We start from the raw sequence: 19,779 nt of genomic DNA on the forward strand, positions 1-19,779 counted from the left end.
CCAGGATCTCATGTGTGTAGAGGTTTGTCTGCAGAGCGTATAATTACGTCATGTAATTACTATGTTTATGTAAAATAATTTACTTCTAACAGTACAGCTGCATTCCCATTTTCAGAAACAATACAATGTGTTTCTTTGCAAGACATTTTATTCTTAGAAGTAGAATGTACAGGGATATACGCTAACTCAGTGGGATGGTTGGAAATTGCTATTTCAAATATTATTTCAAACAAATTAGAAAATATGTGTTTATCTGAAAGTCTTGTGGTTGAAGTAGTGAGGCCAGAAAATGGGTTAATTAAGATTGAGAGAGATTGGGGAGAGGCCCAAATTTGGCTTTTTCACAGATAGTGGGTGGAATCTAAGGGGCTTCAGATCATAGGCAGATCTGCCTCCAAGACCCAGCTAATGTCTTCTCCTTTTATCATCTAATTTAATCCTCCCAACAGCCCTATGAAATAGAAAGTACTGTCTCTATTTAAATATAATAAGACTGTGGCTCAAAAAGCTAAGCAATTACCTAATTTATTTGCACAAGTAAAAGATCTGGAATTTGAACCCTCATCTGGTTTCCCTCTCAGTGCCCTTTCTTCTCAGTACCCAAGAGATACATGATCCACCTACTTCAGAAACCCACTGGCCTTTGCCCTCATCAAAGCAGGAAAGGAGGTAATGACAGTTTTTTAATTCTGGTTAATTAATCATTGCATTTCCCCAACATTTTATTATGAAAAATTCAAACATACAAAAAGTCAAAAAAATTTCACAGGATGCCCTTCATATAGCTACAACCTAGATTCTACAGTTTGCATTTTACCCTGCTTTCTTTATCACATATCTGTCCATCTATTCATCCCATTATTTTATCATTATCCCAATTTTATATGCATTTCATAGTAAATTGAAGACATGAGTACAACTGCACCCCATTACTTCAGCATGCATATCGTTAACTGAATTTCAATATTGGTTTATAGATTTATTAAAAATTTGAGATAAACATACAGTGAAATACACTGATCTTAAGTGTATCATTCAATAATTTCAGACAAATGCATACAGCTATGCAACCTGAATTTCTCTCCAGATACAGAACATTGCTCTCAGACCAGAAAGTTCTCACATGTCCTTTCCCGATCAAGTTCCATCCCCTCCACCCCTTTTAGGATACTATCATTCTGTTTTTTGGATGGTTGATAGTTTATTTAACTATAGATTAATGTTGCCTGTTATAGAATTTTATATAAATGGAATGAAACAGTATGACCGTATGTACTCTTTTCTATAAGGGTTCTGTCACAGCAGCATAATGTATTTTGAGAGTAATTCATTTTGCTCTATGTATCAGTAGTTTATTCCTTTTTATTCCTGATGATGGACAGCTGGACTGTTTTTTATTTTTTATATTTGAATTTTATTTTATTTTTTTATACAGCAGGTTCTTATTAGTGGACTCTTGGTTTTTTATCTGTTATGGAATAAAGCAGCTGTGAATATTCTTGTACCAATTTTTCATTTCTTTTGGTGTAACTACTGGTCACAGGGTAAGTATAGGTTTAGTTTTACAAGCAACTGCCAAAACTTTTTCCAAAATATTTGTACCATTTTATACTCCCATTAACACTGTATGAGAGTTCTGGTTGCTCTACATTATTACCAACACTTGGTGTTATCAATCTTTTAAATTCTTTCCTTCTGGAGGATTTGTATTGTTTTCTCATTGGGGAAGAGAGCCATGTGCGCAGTCAGCCTTGGTTGGGCCCTCTGTTCCTTTTGAGTCAACTTCCATTATGAGCTTTCCCCATATTGTTTTGTCACAGTTTGTAAATATTCCTCAAGTTCCTCGTTCATATTTTTTCTGCTTCTCCATAACATTTTTGCTTTTCCTGAATTCTCTGACTTTATTTTATTTCTACTAACTAGCTCTGATAATGCCTCCTCTTTCATTGCAATAGATTTTTCCTTTTGACTAATATGACTCTATTTAATTGTTGAGTTTTTTTATCGTTTGCAGTCAAATCAGAGGATCCATTTATGCAAGCTCTTTGTAGCCCAAGTTGGACAGTAATTAAGTAAGGAATTCTGCCAGACTTTGCAGAAGAATTTCAGGCTCAAAGTTTTTAAGTTATGTAGGCATGAATTGCTTTTATTTGCAATGAACTTCTTGGGCCTGGGTAGAAGTAGGATAGTTTTATGGTGAAGTTGTGATTGGTGGTTGCTTAATCAGAGGACTTTGGTAATATGTGGAAAACTGGTAAATCAAAGGGTAAAAGGCAATGAGCAGTAGGTTTTGTTTGTTTGTTTTAATTTGGCAAGACTTAAATGAACAGAAGAGCAAAACCTAGGGATTGCCTATTTTTTGGGGGGAGGGGGCGGGATTGCCTATATTAAGCGTTGTTGGTTAATCCCACTGTACTTGTAACTCACTGTGAGTGACAGAGGTTCCTTATTTTTTACCTGTTTGATACCTATGAGAGGGAAAACCTGCTGGAAGACTTCTTGGAGGGCATTATTGAAGTTTAAATATTACTTTAAAAAAGTCATTACTGATAAGTTGCAATAATTTATACTCTGCCAGTGATTAACATGGTTTAACTGATTCCAAAAGGGCAGGTCCCCTGCTAGAATAAGCATTGTTTAAATGACATTTAAAGGCGATTTCATGAAATGGACTTTAAATTTAGGAATTCTCAAAGAAGGTAGTAGCATAAATTCATTTCTATTTTCATTAGGTAGACATTTCTCAACAACTTATGCTTGTGTTCATATTCATTAAAAAAAGAAAAAAGAAGAAACGTGAAAACTTCTTGGTCTAAAATTCTAGCCTGAAGTCAAGAGAAAATCTCACTAGCTAAAGAAAAAAGAAATAAACTAGAATTGAATGGCATGGGCAATATAAGTATAAAGCAAGGAGATAACAGTAAATGGAGCCACAAAACAATTCTTTGGATATCAGAGCAATCTTTTTCACTTTTTAGCTGTATGTTCTTGGGCAAGATTTTTAAATTCTCTAAGCTTCATAAGGTGATTTTAAAAACTAAATAAAATAACAGTTTACAAAAATTTCTAAATTCTTTTACCAGTCTTGAAGAATAACATTACCTTTCCCCCACCCCAACTTCTAGATGAGAAAACTGATGTTGTTACTTATTCAAGGATGTACAGATAAGTTATTAATGAAGCTGGAACTATTGGTGAAGCTGTTTCAACACAGATATAGACAAATTCCCAAAGCCATTATCCTTTGCATATAAATCACCTACCGGTTCCTTGGAAATTAGTAATTGCTTAGTAATTATGAGTCTCCCAGGCAGGAGGGGGAGGGGGGGAGAGAGACGGAGAGAGGAAGGGGAGAAACATATAAGCTGGAAATATCTAAAAATGGGATTACTATGTACTATATTGAGGTACTTGAAATGCTCTCAGGTTCTCTTTTATAAAATAAAATTACTGTAGACCAGGAATTCTACACTTAAAGTCCACTAAATCCATGGGGCCTGGAAAGAAGTTGAACTGTGATGCAGACCTGACAAAGCATCAAGTGAATATTGCCCATCAGGGTGTCCTGTGTTGAGCTGAAATGACTGAGCATGTCCACCCCTGTCTCTTTCAGTCCCCAGGGGTGGGCTGCCCTGGGAAGGGCCGACCAGAGGCAAAGCAACTCCTTGCAATTGAGGCAGAGGCAGAAAGAGGTGGACAGGTGAAAGCTATTGACTGCATGGCTTGTGACTGGTGAGTAAATCCCAGGGCAGGATTTAAAAAAAGAGAAGAAAAGGGCTGAGAATAAATTATCTGAAAGTGGGATTAATATCTCACTACACTGAGATGAGAGAAAGTTTCTCTTCCAAGTTCTTCTGTATATAAAAAATATGTTTTGGAAACTAGATCTTGGTGATACATCTTGGTGACACATTACCACATTTTTGCTGTGTAATATTACATTGTATGGATATAGCTTGACAATAAGTCTTGGTTTCTGATAGTTTAAGTCTACACTTTTATACTTTTTCAAAATTGCCTTGGCTGTTTTTAATTTTTTGCATCTCCATATGAATTGTGGTGTTACTGGTTGCCAGAAGCTAGTACCTAGGAAGGGCTGTCCATCAGGAAGGGTGCAAAGCTGATGAACATAATGAGCTGGATTCCATCAGGCGAAGAGCTGAGATATCATGCACTTAACTTCTTTCACTGATCTCTAGCACAACTTAAATTTTCTCATTGGCTTGCATTAGCAGATTCATTACAGCAGGATTTGGTTTGCATGGTGAATATTTTTAAGTTTTTGTAGTATTGCTATAACGTATAGGATTATTCAGAGAGTGAGAGTTTGCATACCAAAGGAAACCTGTATTCCATATGATTAATACACGCGCGCACACACACACACACGCGCTTCTATCTCTGAATTTTTATTTTGTGAGTTACTTACTGTATTGGGAATATAGTAAGATGGTGTTTAGTAATATACATTTTATATTATTTCTGGTAATGTAGCTTTGGTGGAAACTGTGAACAGAAGCCTACACAACCCAAAACAATAATGAATGTGGTTAGCCATTTCATGTTCCAGTGCCTACATCTAAACATGTACTGAGGAAAGTAAATGATAGTGCAGACTTCCTTTCTACAGTGTCATTTCCAGTTAGGGAATGAATGTAATTACATTTAATTGAGTTGAGGCACATTATTACACTGACGCATGCCTCTCTTGATTGTAAATAAGAAATCTGTGGTATTTTATAACAGTGGAAAAATGCTTTCAATCTGCATGGAGTAAAAATTAGTATGGGAACCAATGTATGTCTCGTCCCAATTATAGAAAGTTAGGAAGGCTTTTTGGTATTATTAGAAGGCACTTCTGACATTTGATTAGCAGAGGTCAGGTAAGTAAAAAAATGCATGTAATATACAGAGAAATCTGTGTAGACAAATGATATGAGGGGAAATGTGGCAGAGTAAAAGAAAAGTGGTTAGAGATACTGAAGACCTGAATCTTAGCTCCAAAATCATGGCCCACTAGTTATATTTGGAGAAGGTACCCAGTTATTTTATCAGTGAAACGAAGCTGGTGAAAGTGTATCTTGAAGATCTTGTCCCACAAAGCTCTGCACAATTCATACTTTAAGGAGATTATGACCTGAGAAATATATTAATGTTATTGCCAATCACTTGTTACTCAAAAATACATTCTTTGAGGGAATATGTAGATGTCGTATGATAATTGTGTTTTTGCTACGATACCCAACTTTTCCATTTTTTGACATTGTTTTTCACATCATCATCTTATTCTTTCCTATTCTTGATTACATCAGTTGCATTTTCACTTTAAATACACATTGATATACAAAGTTCATGCCCTACATAAACTCAGCAATTGTGATTTTTTCATATGAAGGATGGGATATAAATTACTAAACTAGAGGCAGATTGTCAGCATTCTATCAGGTTCCAGATTTAGTGGCTCGACACACTTAATTTATCAACTTTGATAATCACAGAGCATAAGGAGAGGGATTAACGGATTAATCTGATTGCTTCGTTTTGCTCAGTGCTGTGATAGGCACATGTTTAACAATGTTCCTTCCATCTCCCATTTGCAACTAATGATTCTACAGCTCTGTGTTGACCTTTGGTTCCAATTCTAATTTTGGAAGTGACTGGCTTTAAAGCCATGTTGAAAAGAATTCTGAGGCCTCCTCTGGGCTTGGTAGGAAAGAGCAAAGTAATCAATAAATGATAACTGCTTTCCGCATGGAAGAAGCTGTGGCCACACATGTGCCGCAGGCTGGCCGTCCCTGCTGCCTTTACTGCTTCATGAATCACAGTGAATATAATGATTTTGAAGTGGAAAATTTAATTGCATAAATCATTGGAAAAGAAATCATTATCATTTGTTGGATATTCTACATTTCATATAAATTATATTAACAATCTTTGGCCCCTCCCCTTCTTGTTCTGCCATCAGGCTGGAGTGGGACAAAAATTTATAATGATGGTAACACTGTATTTACCACTCTCTCATTGAGGAGAGCCCACCATGACTTAATTTAGTAGTGTGACTTTGTAGTAAAGTCTTAGCCTGATGCAATTCACATATTCCATTTTCTTCTCAACAGGGCTAGTGTCCCCAAAATCTCATTCTTTTCTAAATACAAAAAAAATCCCACAAAATTTTAAATAGCATTTAGTATTTCTTTAATGTCTCTAAGCACCAAATGCTCCCTGGGTGCGTTAAATGATGCTTCAGAAGCAAAGTTGCCAAGATACACAGGTGCTAAAGAGTTAGGATTCTCTCTGCTAAAGTAAAAAGATCCAATTTCATTGGGCTTAGTAAATACACATATGCTCTGAGACACAAAATTTGCGTTTCAAACCACTCATTCCCCAGTTCAAAGATTATCTTTGTTTTCCAACAGCTAAAGTAGAACATATCAAGAGGCTACTTTTCCTCAAGAATAAAAAAGTATGGGAAAAAGTACTAAGAAAGCACACCAACATGCAAGCAAATCACAATGATGATAAAAAGCAAAATATAAGGAGATACAACAGTATGTTTTACCTAATGGCTTACTCTGAGCCTCTTGTGGGTTTTACAAAAGACTCATCATATCCTCAAGGTGTTTATGGTATTACTAGGTATATAAAATGTATGCCCTGAATTATGGAAATATAATTAAAGACAGAATTACCAGCAAGTAAATGAGGAAGAGAAGAAATGATCTATAATTGATATTTTACAAAGAAATAGAAGTCGCTATGAAGACTTGCAAATAATTTTTAAATAATGATGTGTTAAAAATCTCATAGAGTTTTCAGGGATTTACTAATGAAGACCTTTCCACATGTGTAGTACATGTTTTGGAAATAAAACTTATGTTCACAGTATGACTTCACCAACTAATAGTTCTTTGACCTTGATTACATTACTTAAGTTTCTAAGCTATTACTTCATTTTTAAAATGGACATATAATAGTACTCAAAATCTTAGAGATTTATGTACATTAAAAGAGATACTTAATACAATGAACATTTATTGAATGTCTACTATATGCAAAACACTCTTTTGAGAGCTATGTAAAGCAACACCACCAAAAAGGTTAAATCCTGCCCTCATGGAGAGAATATTCCAATGGGAACTTCATTAACTTATCCATTCATTTAACAAACATTCATTAAATGCATATCATGTTTCAAGAACTCTGTCTGCTTTTGTGGTGTTTATTTGGGAGGCACACAATACACAAAGAAACACAAATGCTTATGGATAAGGGCTAAGAAGGAAAGAACAGGATCTATGGGAGAAAAACAAGGGGGCAGCAACTTTCGTTTGAGTGGTAAGGAATGGCTTTTGTAATAAGGTAACATTTAGACTAATTCATTAAAATGTAAGAAGGATTAAGCCTTGAAAAAGAGAAAGGAAGAGATTTGCAGCAGAAGGAAGAACATGTTTAAAAGGTCCTAAATTGAGAACGAGCTTGGTGCATTTCAGGACCTGAAAGAAGGCCAGTGTGTCTCAGTGAGTTTTTGACTGAGTGAGTGAGCGAGTGAATGGAAAAATGGAGAGATAGGCAGAGGCCAGATCTTGTATATAATTGCTGTGCCATGGTTAGAGTTTGGCTTTTATTCAAAGTGCCATTGTAGCCACTTAAAGGTTTCAAGAAAGGGAGTGATGTGATCCAATTTCAAATTTACATTCTGGCTGCTGTATGGAGAATGGATTGAGGGGGATCACATTTGGCACCAAAGAGAATAAGAGTTTATTGCAGAAATTCGGGTAAAGAGTCATGACTTATATTTGGGGGGTGGTGGTCGATTCAGAAAGAAAAGAATGGGTTTGAAATATTTTTTGGAAATCGAATTAAGTGGTAGAGAGTACAGGAGAATTGATAGATGATGCAGAGTCAGATCTAAAAAATGGCATCCAGGTTTCTGGCTTGAACAACAGGGTGAATCATTCCACTTGAAGCGCATACAAGATAAAATGCTTGGCATAATATCTGACATGTTAGGTGTTCAATAAATGTTAGCTCTAAACAGGTAATTGATGGTATGTACCTTGAGAAACCAATCCTTTTTACAAACTTTACTTTACTTGACAGTGTAGCACAGAAGTCTAGAAACTTGCTCTTCAAAGTGAGGTAAAACAGCAGCACCAGCAGCACCTAGGAATGTGTGAAACTCTTAGAGTCTCAGGTCCTTTCCCCGATGTAAAGAACTAGAGTCTGTGTTTTTAAAAGATGCTCAGGCGATTCAACACTCAAGTTTGAGAAGTACTGGTCTAGTGCAGGGAACATGAAACTACGGTCTGCAGGCCAAATCTGACCCACTGCCTGTTTTTGTAAACAAAGTTTTATTGGAACACAGCCGTGCTGTGCTCATTCATTACTGCTTTTGCACTACAGTGGCAGAGGTGAGTAGTCATGACAGAGGCTGCATGGCCTGCAAAAACTACAATATTACTATTTGGCCTTTTATAGAAAAACCCAACCTGCCAACCCTGCCAACCCTGGTCTAGTAGATAGATTCTGGTCTAGTAGATAGATTCTGATGCAATGAAGATTTGAATGCTGGCTCTTGCATTTACTAGATGTATACTATTCAACAAACTACATAACTAATCTGTGCCTTAGTTTCATTTCTAAAATGAGGACAATAGCAGTATTTACCTTAAAAAATGGCTCTTATAAAGGAGAAAAAATATAACACTAGTAAATTGTCTGGAATATGTAAAACATTCAATAAATATTAGTTGTTATTTTCACTTGGTATACAATTTAGCTTACTCATAAGAATGTGTAATGTTTAACGGTGAAAGAGGCCTTAATGAAACATTAATTTGAAAAGCCAACTGGCATTTGTCATACAGACAGTGCTTTTTGGAGATTTGCTGTGATTTTTAATGGAGCCATTGGGTGGAGGCAGAATATGGAGCAATTAATGAAACTCAGTTTTCATGTCCTATTGATATCTGGACAAGATAGTTTTCCAGATCAAGTGTCAGCAAACTACAGCCTGTGAGTAAATGCAGCTTGTTGCCTGTTTTGTATGGTTCTCAAGCTGAAAATGGTTTTTACATTTTTAAAAGGTTGTAAAACAAAGCAAAATAACAGACTAGATGATAGAGATGAGTTGGGGCCCACATGGCCTGAAATATTTACTATCTGGCCCTTTACAGAAAAAGTTTGCCAACTCCTGTCTAGATAAAAGAAAGTACTTTCTCTTTTATATTTTAAACTTACTGGATTAAAGAATTAAGCACAGAGTTAAAAACCCAAGTTTGTTATGTGAGCCTATTATTTTTTTGGAGTTATTCCATTTATGAAATTTGTTTTTGTCTTTTTCATGGTAACCATCTTGCTTGCCAAATACCTGTATCTCTGTTTCAAACTGTACCATTTCTTTTAACCACTACTGTAGAGAGCAAATCCACAGCTAGTGAAGTCATTTATCTATTATGCAAATTGTTTGCAGTGTAGGAGGCTAGCAGGTTTTTACTTTTCTTAGTTTTCATTACCTAGTTGGCCCCAACTTGGGATTTACCAAACCTAGAAAGAATTCCTAAAGCAACTTTTCAATAGACTCAAGAGAAGGCAGGCAGGCAGGAAGAATTGAAGGAAGGAAAGAGAAAGCAGTGGTCACTTTAAGACTACTTCCTTATCGCTTCAGCCAGGTCTCCCCCAAACCCACCTACTTTCACAATGACCTCTTTTTCAGTCTCTCAGAGTTTCGGGTTCAGTTCAGGTAAGGCTCACGCAAGGGTAGTTTGCTTGAGTCTCAGAGGACTAGCTAAAAGCTGTTGTGACAATAAATGAATCCACAATCTTTTCCAAGATACCCACAGGCATTTCAGCTATAGATCTACAGGAGCTCACTTGCACATCAGGCATTTTCTTTTTTCTTACAGCATGTGGTTTGTAGCTTACTTGAGGGCATTCTATCAGTAAAGCTATGCGTGGCTAATTTCCTAAATTAGTTGTCTTTAACAAGTATCTGCAAATGTGGAAAGAATGACTTGTAAAGAAACATATTTCTAAGACTAACTTGTGATAAATATCATGTAAACTATCTGGAGTTCTTGAACAGTATTCCAAATATCTCAATAATTGAAAACATTTAGCAAATAGGTCTAAGGTTTCCAGGTGGTATTCTAATCAAATATATAATAAGCTTATTTAGAAAATTTCCCCTCTGTTTTTTACAAATTGCCTGGTAATACACTTGAGATAATACATGTACCATTTTGTCTCAGAGTATAATAGTATAAATAATGAGTAAAATACAAGGGGAGGGAGATTTTAGCTTATGAGAAAGAACTTCTAGAACTGCATTGTCTAACATGGTAACCACCAGCCACATGTGGTTATGGAACACTTGAATGTAGCTAGTTAAACTGAGGAACTAAATTTTTTTAAAATTTTTATTTTATATTGGAGTATAGTTGACTTACAATGTTGTGTTAGTTTCAGGTGTGCAGCAAAGTGATTCAGTTATACATATATCCTTTTTCAGATTTTTTTTCCCATTTAAGTTATTACAGAATATTGAGTAGAGTTCACTGTGCTATACAGTAGGTCCTTGTTGATTATCTATTTTATATATAGTAGTATATATCTGTTAATCCCAACCTCTTAATTTATCCTTCCCCCCCCACCTTTCCCCTTTGGTAATGATAAGTTTATTTTCTCAGTTTGTATGTTTCTGTTTTGTAAATAAGTTCATTTGTATCATTTTTTTTGATTACTCATACAAGTGGTATCATATGATATTTGTCTTCTCTGTCTGACTTACTTCATTTAATGAAAATCTCTAGGGCCATCCATGTTGCTGCAAATGGCATTACTTCATTCTTTTTATGGCTGAGTAATATTCCATTGTATATATGTACCACATCTTCTTTATCTATTCCTCTCTCAAAGGACATTTACGTTTCTTCCATGTCTTGGCTATTGTAAATAGTGTTGCAGTTAACATTGGGGTACATGTATATTTTTGAATTATGGTTTACTCCAGATATATGCCCAGGAGTGGGATTGCTGGATTATATGGTAGCTCTATTTTTAATTTTTTAAGGAACCTCCATACTGTTCTCCATAGTGGCTGTACCAACTTATATTCCCGCCAACAGTGTAGGAGGGTTCCCTTTTCTCCACACCATCTCCAGTATTATTGTTTGTAGACTTTTTGATGATGGCCATTCTGACCAGTGTGAGGTGATACCTCATTGTGGTTTTGATTTTCATTTCTTTAATAATTAGTGAAGTTGAGTATCTTTTCATGTGCTTTTTGGCCATCTGTATGTCTTCTTTGGAGAAATGGCTATTTAGATCTTCCGCCCATTTTTTGATACAGTTGTTTGTTTTTTTGATATTGAGCTGCATGAGCTGTTTGTATATTTTGGATATTAATCCCTTGTCAGTCACGTTATTTCCTGGGAACCTGAGCCAGCTGAATACTTAAGTCCTTCTCAAACCTACCTCAGTCCTGTTTCATTCAACCAACGAATCATTCATTCATTCATTCATTCATCCTTTTAGCATGCATTTATCAGTCATCTATTGTGTGTCATGCACTTTGCTAAGTATTGGCCCCTGATATCAAGATGGAAGTAAAAACTAATTTAATATAAATAATAAATGTTATAATTGGTGTACAGGCATACCTCATTATGCTTTAGTTTTTTTATTGTGCTTTGCAGATACTGTGTTTACAAATTGAATGTTTGTGGCAACCTAGCATTGTCAGATGATGTTTAGCATTTTTTAGCAATAAAGAAGTTTTTAATGTATGTACATGGTTTTTTAAGATGTAATGCTATTGCAGTCTTAATAGACTACAGTCTAGTATAAGCATAACTTTTACATGCCTTGGGAAACAAAAAATTTATATGACTAGCTTTATTGTGATATTTGCTTTACTGCTGTGGTCTGGAACTGAGCCTGCAATATCTCTGAGGTCTACCTGTATATAAACCACAGTGTTAAGAATGTCAGAGAAGAAGCACCAAGGTCTTTTTTTGAGGAATTGTCATTTGAGCTCATACTTGTAGGTTAAGTAGGAGTTTTACAGATGTCAAGGAAAGAGGAGGGAATGTTTGAAAGAAAGAAAAGCAGATGCACAAATGGTAGAAGAGGACTACCACCAGAATATTTGTGGGACTGAATGTCCAGTGTTTCTTTTACTTAGACAGCAGAAGGGCGGGAGATGAAGCTGGATAAGAGAAAGGATTGTATCATGAAGGGTCTAACACACCATTTAAAGGACTTCAGATTTTACTTTGTGGGCAACAAAGTCACCGACAATTCTAAACGTGGTTTTATTTTTATTTTTTAAACTTATTTTATTGAATTATAGTTGATTTACAGTGTTGTGTTAGTTTCTGCCATACAGCTAAGTGATTCAGTTATACATATATATACATTCTTTTTCATATTCTTTTCTGTTATTATTTATCACAGGATATTGAATATAGTTCCCTGTGCTATACAGTAGGACCTTGTTGTTTATCCATTCTATATATAATAGCTAAACATGATTTTATAAATTTGATTACAAAAAATTATGTTTCGGAAACATCATTTTGTTGATTCTGAGAATAAATAAGAAGTGCTTTTGGCTAGAGGTAGAGAGTCTGGTAAGCTATTGCAATGGTTCTGGCAAGAAATGATAAGAGCCTAAGCAAGAGCGGATAACTGCTGAGGGACCAAGGGAGCGTTGGGTAAGTCTAGACTTCCAGCTTGGAGAGGTGGATATATACAGGTGCCCTTTACCAGGGCACATAAAGGAGACAGAGAATTGGAGAAATAATAACTCGGTTTTGGGTATTTGAGATTGAAATACCTATGGGAAGTCCAGGTAGAAAAGTCTGTATGTTATGTTATCAAATAAACCAAATAAAAATGCAGAGAAAAGCATATGAATAACTTTAAAACTTTAACCATCAGAAGAAAAAAAACAAACAAACAGTATGATTTTATCTCAGAACAAATGGTCTTAAAAGTATATATTGTGAAAATAAACTCAAAATGGATTAGAGACCTAAATGTAAGACCAGACACTATAAAACTCATAGAGGAAAACATAGGAAGAACACTCTTTGACATAAATCACAGCAAGATCTTTTTTGATCCACCTCCTAGAGTAATGGAAATAAAAACAAAAATAAACAAATGAGACCTAATGAAACTTCAAAGCTTTTGCACAGCAAAGGAAACCATAAACAAGACGAAAAGACAACCCTCAGAATGGGAGAAAATATTTGCAAACGAATCAACGGACAAAGGATTAATCTCCAAAATATATAAACAGCTCATGCAGCTCAATATTGAAAAAACAAACAACCCAATCCAAAAATGGGCAGAAGACCTAAATAGACATTTCTCCAAAGAAGACATACAGATGGCCAAGAGGCACATGAAAAGCTGCTCAACATCACTAATTATCAGAGAAATACAAATCAAAACTACAATGAGGTATCTCCTCACTCCAGTTAGAATGGGCATCATCAGAAAATCTACAAACAACAAATGCTGGAGAGGGTGTGGGGAAAAGGGAACCCTCTTGCACTGTTGGTGGGAATGTAAACTGATACAGCCACTATGGAGAACAGTATGGAGGTTCCTTAAAAAACTAAAAATAGAATTACCATATGACCCAGCAATCCCACTACTGGGCATATATCCAGAGAAAACCATAATTCAAAAAGACACATGCACCCCAATGTTCATTGCAGCACTATTTACAATAGCCAGGTCATGGAAGCAACTGAAATGCCCATTGACAGATGAATGGATAAAGAAGATGTGGTACATATATACAATGGCATATTACTCAGCCATAAAAAGGAACGAAATTGGGTCATTTGTTGAGACGTGGATGGATCTAGAGACTGTCATACAGAGTGAGGTAAGTCAGAAAGAGAAAAACAAATATCGTATATTAACGCATATATGTGGAATCTAGAAAAATTGTACAGATGAACCGGTTTTCAGGGCAGAAATTGAGACACAGATGTAGAGAACAAACGTATGGACACCAAGGGGGGAAAGCGGCGGGGGGATGGGGGGGTGGTGTGATGAATTGGGAGATTGGGATTGACATGTATACACTGATGTGTGTAAAATTGATGACTAATACGAACCTGCTGTATAAAAAATAAATAAAATAAAATTCAAGAAAAAAAAAGTATATTGTTTACTTTGTCTTGCTTTGCAATCAAGGAAGTTTAAGTGAAGATTTAATCTAATTAATGTTCTGTTAAAACAACTGCAGAGAAAGTTAGTTATATAATAAGAAAAGATTGGCAGCACCCTAAATGAGCTATATTAGGGCAATGGTCAGGTAAATAGCAACATGTACCATCTTTGGAACATTACATAGGCATGGAAATTATATTTTGGAGACTATTTAATCAGTAAAATAGTCATGATATGATGACAAGTAAAAAAGCAGGATACAAAACTGTGTAAACAGTACAATCCTAATTTTGCCAAAAATATATGTACCTAGGAGTGGGATTACAGGTAATTTTGATTATCCCCTTGCTTTCTTTTATTAAATGTTTTACTCTGAAAATTAATCAAAAACATTAGAGAATAAATAGTTCATATAAAAGAAGTATTCAATTCCACTGAATTTAAAAATTATATTATTGAGTTATAGGTCAAAATAAAACTGAAATCCATTCAACAACCTCATTTTGGATGTGAATATGTCATATTTTCACTTCCTGTTACTATTATCTTGGAAGCAGAAGAGTTCACCTATTTATGCAAATTAATAAAATGCTATTTGCAAATTATAGGATTACCAAAAATTAAGGAAACCTTTAACTTTATCATTCAAACTAGGACAATTTTGAGAACGAAAGGGTCACTAATAATAATTATTCTGGACAACAGGTACAAATCTGGACATATGGTCACACATTCACTTGGATTAAAATTTAAGGCCTTATATTGTGAATAAAATGTTGACTTTTAGCATTATTTCATTTCCTTTTTTGTAAGAGTAAACATTTCAAGGATAACATGTATGAATGAGCTAAATCACACAGTGGCATGTATAGGCAGCTCTTTTTGACAATAATTTGCTCACTCGGTAGATTGTAAAATTCAGGTTTGAAAGTAACTCATTCATCCTTGATGGGCTGATATAATGGGAGGAGAAAGAAAAAGGGTAAAAATCCATCTGTTTCAAAAATGATTTATGTAAATCAACTATAATTCAATAAAAAGATATTAAATCAATAAAAAATGATTTGTGTCATTTAGGCTTTTCTGAAATTTATAAACTTCCATTTGAAACTGAAAGGCAGTGTGTAGTGCATTATACTCTGACCTTTAACACATTTTATCTTCTTGTTTATCTCCTAAACACTAAGATGGAAAAATTTTTTTAAGAAAATCATTCACAAATTTTAATATCTGATGCTCTACAGTTGCTGTATTACAAATGACATAAAATTTCACAAGAATTGATGTGACTAAGTAGAAATTCATAAAGTCATTTAAATAGTTAAGATTTGTATCAACTTCTGTAACTACTGAAAAAAAGGTCTGGATGGGGAAAGCACTTTCATAAACAGATGAGTATACTAAATGCTACAGGATGCATGAAAAGGATCATGTCTCCTCTTAGTTAATTAACACTATTATAAAGAGGTGATAAAGGAAAAAAAAACCCAACAGTCCGTAAAATCATACACTTACATTTATGCACAGTACTTTTGATTCTTGGATAGAACCAAAATCATAAGCTTCTTAGCAGCTTTCATAGTTACATGTAGCTAATAATATATTAAGTGCATCGTATGATTTGCTTTTACCAAAGTATCTTGAAAATTATGGCAAACAAGCTTATTAAATATTACTTTGAATTTTAGAATGAAGTTTTGGTGGTACTGGGACTAATGGGTAGAGGAAAACTATTGTTTATTTATCTTTTATGCTGTACCATAAAGGGAGACAGGCACTCAAAAATCCTTATTTCTGTTAAACGTTACAAAAATATGAGGGTCAGCTTTATGTATGAGAAACCTGAGAATTAATGTATTTAAGCGTTACTGCCAAGGACTAAAACTAAGTATTTCAAGCCTAAGGTATACATATGCTTAAAAAAAAGCATTAGAGACAGAAGAAGCCCCAAGCTGGTGGAGTAGGAAGACGCTGAGCTCACCTCTTCCAACAGGTACACCAAAATCACAACTGTTTACAGAACTATCTATGAGAATGACCTGAAAACTAGCAGAAAGGATTTTCTAAAGTTAAAAATATAAAGAAGGAGCCACATCAAGATAAGTAGGAGGGGCAGAGACACATTATAGGCAAGACCTACGCCCCCAGTTGGCAACCCCCAAACGGGAGGAATATCACAGTTGTAGAGGTGCTCTCCAAGGAGCCAGGGGTCTAAGCCCCACATCGGGCTTCCCAGCCTGGGGGACCTGCACCAGGAAGATACACCTCCAACATCTGGCTTTAAAAACCTGCAGGCTTGTGATCGGGAGAGCTGGAGGACTATAGGAAAGAGACTCCACTCTTTTTTTTAACTGAAGTATAGCTGATTTATAATATTATATAGTTTCAGGTGTACAATATAGTGGTTCAATATTATTATAGATTATACTCTACAAAAAGTTATTATAAAATATTTGGCTAATTCCCTGTGCTGTACATTACATCCTCTCCAAGAAATGCTTTTGGGAAAACTGAACAGCTACATGCAAAAGAATCAAACTGGACTACTCTCACATCATGCACAAAAATAAATTCAAAATGGATTAAAGACTTAAGTGTAAGAAGACTCCTGGAAGAAAACCTAGGCAGTATGTTTTCTGACAGTGGTCTTAGCAATACATTTTTGGATCTGTCTTCTCAAGCAAGGGAAACAAAAGCAAAAATAAACAAATGAGACTACATCAAACTAAAAAACTTCTCACAGTGAAGGAAACCATCAACAAAATGAAAGAGAGCCTACTGAATGGGAGAAGATATTTGCAAATGGTGTATCTAATAAGGGATTAATATCCAAAGTATACAAAGAACTCATGCAATTCAACATCAAAAAAACAAACAACTCAATTTAAAAATGGGCAGAAGACCTGGATAGATTTTTTTCAAAGAAGACATAAAGATGGCCAACAGGATGTGGAGAAAAGGGAACCCTTGTGCACTGTTGGTGTGAATGTAAATTAGTGCAGCCACATACTTTTGGAAAAAAGTATGGAGGTTCGTCAAAAAATTAAAAATAGAAATACCATATGATCCAGAAATTTCATTTTAGGGTATTTACCCAAAGAGAACAAAAACACTAATTCAAAAAGATATGTGCACCCCAATGTTTATAGCAGCATTGTTTATAATAGCCAAGATATGGAAGCAACCGAAGTATCTATCTATCTATCATCTATCTATCTATCTATCTATCTGTATATATATACATATATACACACACACAAATGCAATATTACTCAGCCATAAAGAAAAATGAAATCTTTCCATTTGTGACAACATGGATGGATCTAGAGGGTATGTTATCATGCTAAGTGAAATAAGATAAAGACGCATACCATATAATATTACTTATATGTGGTATCTAGAAAACAAACCAAACCAAACCAAAACAGACTCATAGATACAGAGAACAAACGAGTGGTTGCCAGAGGGGAGGGACGCAGGGGGTTGGGCATAATAGGTGCAAGGGATTAAGAGGTACAAACTTCCAGTTATAAAATACAGAAGCCACAGGAATATGGTCAGTAACAGCATAATAACTTCGTATGGGGACAGAGGGTTACTAGACTTACCATGGTGATCATTTGGTAATGTGTATAAATGTTGAGTCACTATGTTGTATACCTGACACAAACATAATATTGTACATCAACTATATTTGAATAAAAACACCGTAAATTGTCAGTTAAAGTATGTGTAAGTAAATTTGTAGGATAAACATAACTCACCTTTGAAATATCTTATGGGTCCATATATCCCTAATCTCTATAAAGATCTCTATGCAGTTAAAAGTTTAAAATAAGATTGTTTTTTAACAGTAGAAATAAGTTTATGGTAGCTTGGGGAATAACATTATTCTATCCACTTTGATAATGATCTTCCTAACTGAATATCCATTCAAAAGCCCCTATAAAGAATTAAACAGATTTAAACACCACGTGAAAGCATGAAAACCAGTTTTGTGTTATTTTTATAATTCATAAATAGTTTAATTTTTAAAGGTGCCCTGGGATGTTAACAGAGAGACAGTTCATGTGGCCAGGACATCATGGTGTGACTGGAAAAGAGGGGCAGTTTGGTGGAGGGTGGAGAGCAGTGAGAGAGGGCACATGGATTTGAATCCACATTTTGCTATAACCCGTTTTCTGACTTCAAATGGATCCTTGGTGGCCTCGCTCCTTCCTGTAGACGATTTCTGACTTCCCACCCCCATAAAGTCTAAACTTCGAAGGAAGGAACTCACAAATTAAAATGATAACCAAGTACATTGGAAAGTCCCTGAAGGTGATAATGACAGTAGTGATGATATTGTTATAATGCTTTTTAAGGTTCACCAGAGCTTTGAAAGTAAAATATTCTATGGTTTCTTCCCAGAATTGTTATGAGATGGTAACTAGTACTTAGTAAGCTGGTCTGCAATTCCATCCACTAGAGGACAGTAGTAAATGTGCACAAGCATATTTTAAAAAGCCATAGTGTGACTCATTTGAAATAAAACCTATCTTGCAGAAAGATGCTATGCAAAGAAGCACATAAAAAAACAGGGTCAATATTTTGAATAAAGCCACAATATTAGAGGGTTATAGAAATTTCTGGTCTAGTAAATATTTGAATATTTACTAGTGCATAAATGGGCAATTTCTCCAGGACCAGCTCCTCTGTAAGAAGTCAGCTGTGTTGAAAGACCCCTGGAGTCATCATCAAACATGCAGCTGTGCCTGCAATGGCAGTGAGGTGAGCCGTGGACAGCCTGGGGCTGCTCCCAGCCCAAGACAGGCTCGAATCTCCTCGGGGCGTACCACATACTTTTTTTTGTCTCTACAGCCCAGCCCAGCATTTTGTGTGCAATAAGTGCCTAATCAAAGCTTGTTCTTCAACCCTAGCCATCTCTGGACTTGGTTCCCTGTTTTGCCACTTCTCAGATTTTTGATTTTTGGCAAGTCACTTAACTTCTCTGACTCAGCTGGTTTGGGTTTTGTGGATTCAAGAATTTCTGAGGACCCTTTAACATCCACAGTTATGAACTTAGCAATCTCATCTTTTGAGATATTTTATGTATTTCCTTGCTGCCCTTCCCTGCCTGAAAACAAGTCAGGCGTTTAATTATGCTTCTTAACATATTTTCATCTCAGATTATTTCTTTTTCTGATATAAAGTTTCTGAATAGGTAAAGTAAGTTCAGTGGCAGGTAGACTGCCTAAATGTGTACCTATGAGTATATGTCTTAATCTTTCTGAGACTCACATTCTTTTTTTTTTTTTTTTAATTTATTTATTTATTTTTGGCGGTGTTGGGTCTTCGTTTCTGTGCGAGGGCCTTCTCTAGTTGCGGCGAGCGGGGGTCAGTCTTCATCGCGGTGCGCAGACCTCTCACTGTCACGGCCTCTCCTGTTGCAGAGCACAGGCTCCAGACGCACAGGCTCAGTAGTTGTGGCTCACGGGCCCAGTTGCTCCGCGGCATGTGGGATCCTCCCAGACCAGGGCTCGAACCCGTGTCCCCTGCACTGGCAGGCAGATTCCCAACCACTGCGCCACCAGGGAAGCCCCTCAC

General features: G+C 35.7%; 1 long non-coding RNA gene across 1 annotated transcript in view; it reads right to left on the reverse strand.

The window, feature by feature from the left end:
• The window catches only part of LOC132365166 (uncharacterized), a 68,275-nt gene that overhangs the window by 27,432 nt on the left and 21,064 nt on the right, over positions 1-19,779 (reverse strand). The window lies entirely within an intron of this gene.

The sequence above is a fragment of the Balaenoptera ricei genome, chromosome 4, assembly GCF_028023285.1.
Source record: "Balaenoptera ricei isolate mBalRic1 chromosome 4, mBalRic1.hap2, whole genome shotgun sequence".
NCBI classification, from domain to species: domain Eukaryota; kingdom Metazoa; phylum Chordata; class Mammalia; order Artiodactyla; family Balaenopteridae; genus Balaenoptera; species Balaenoptera ricei.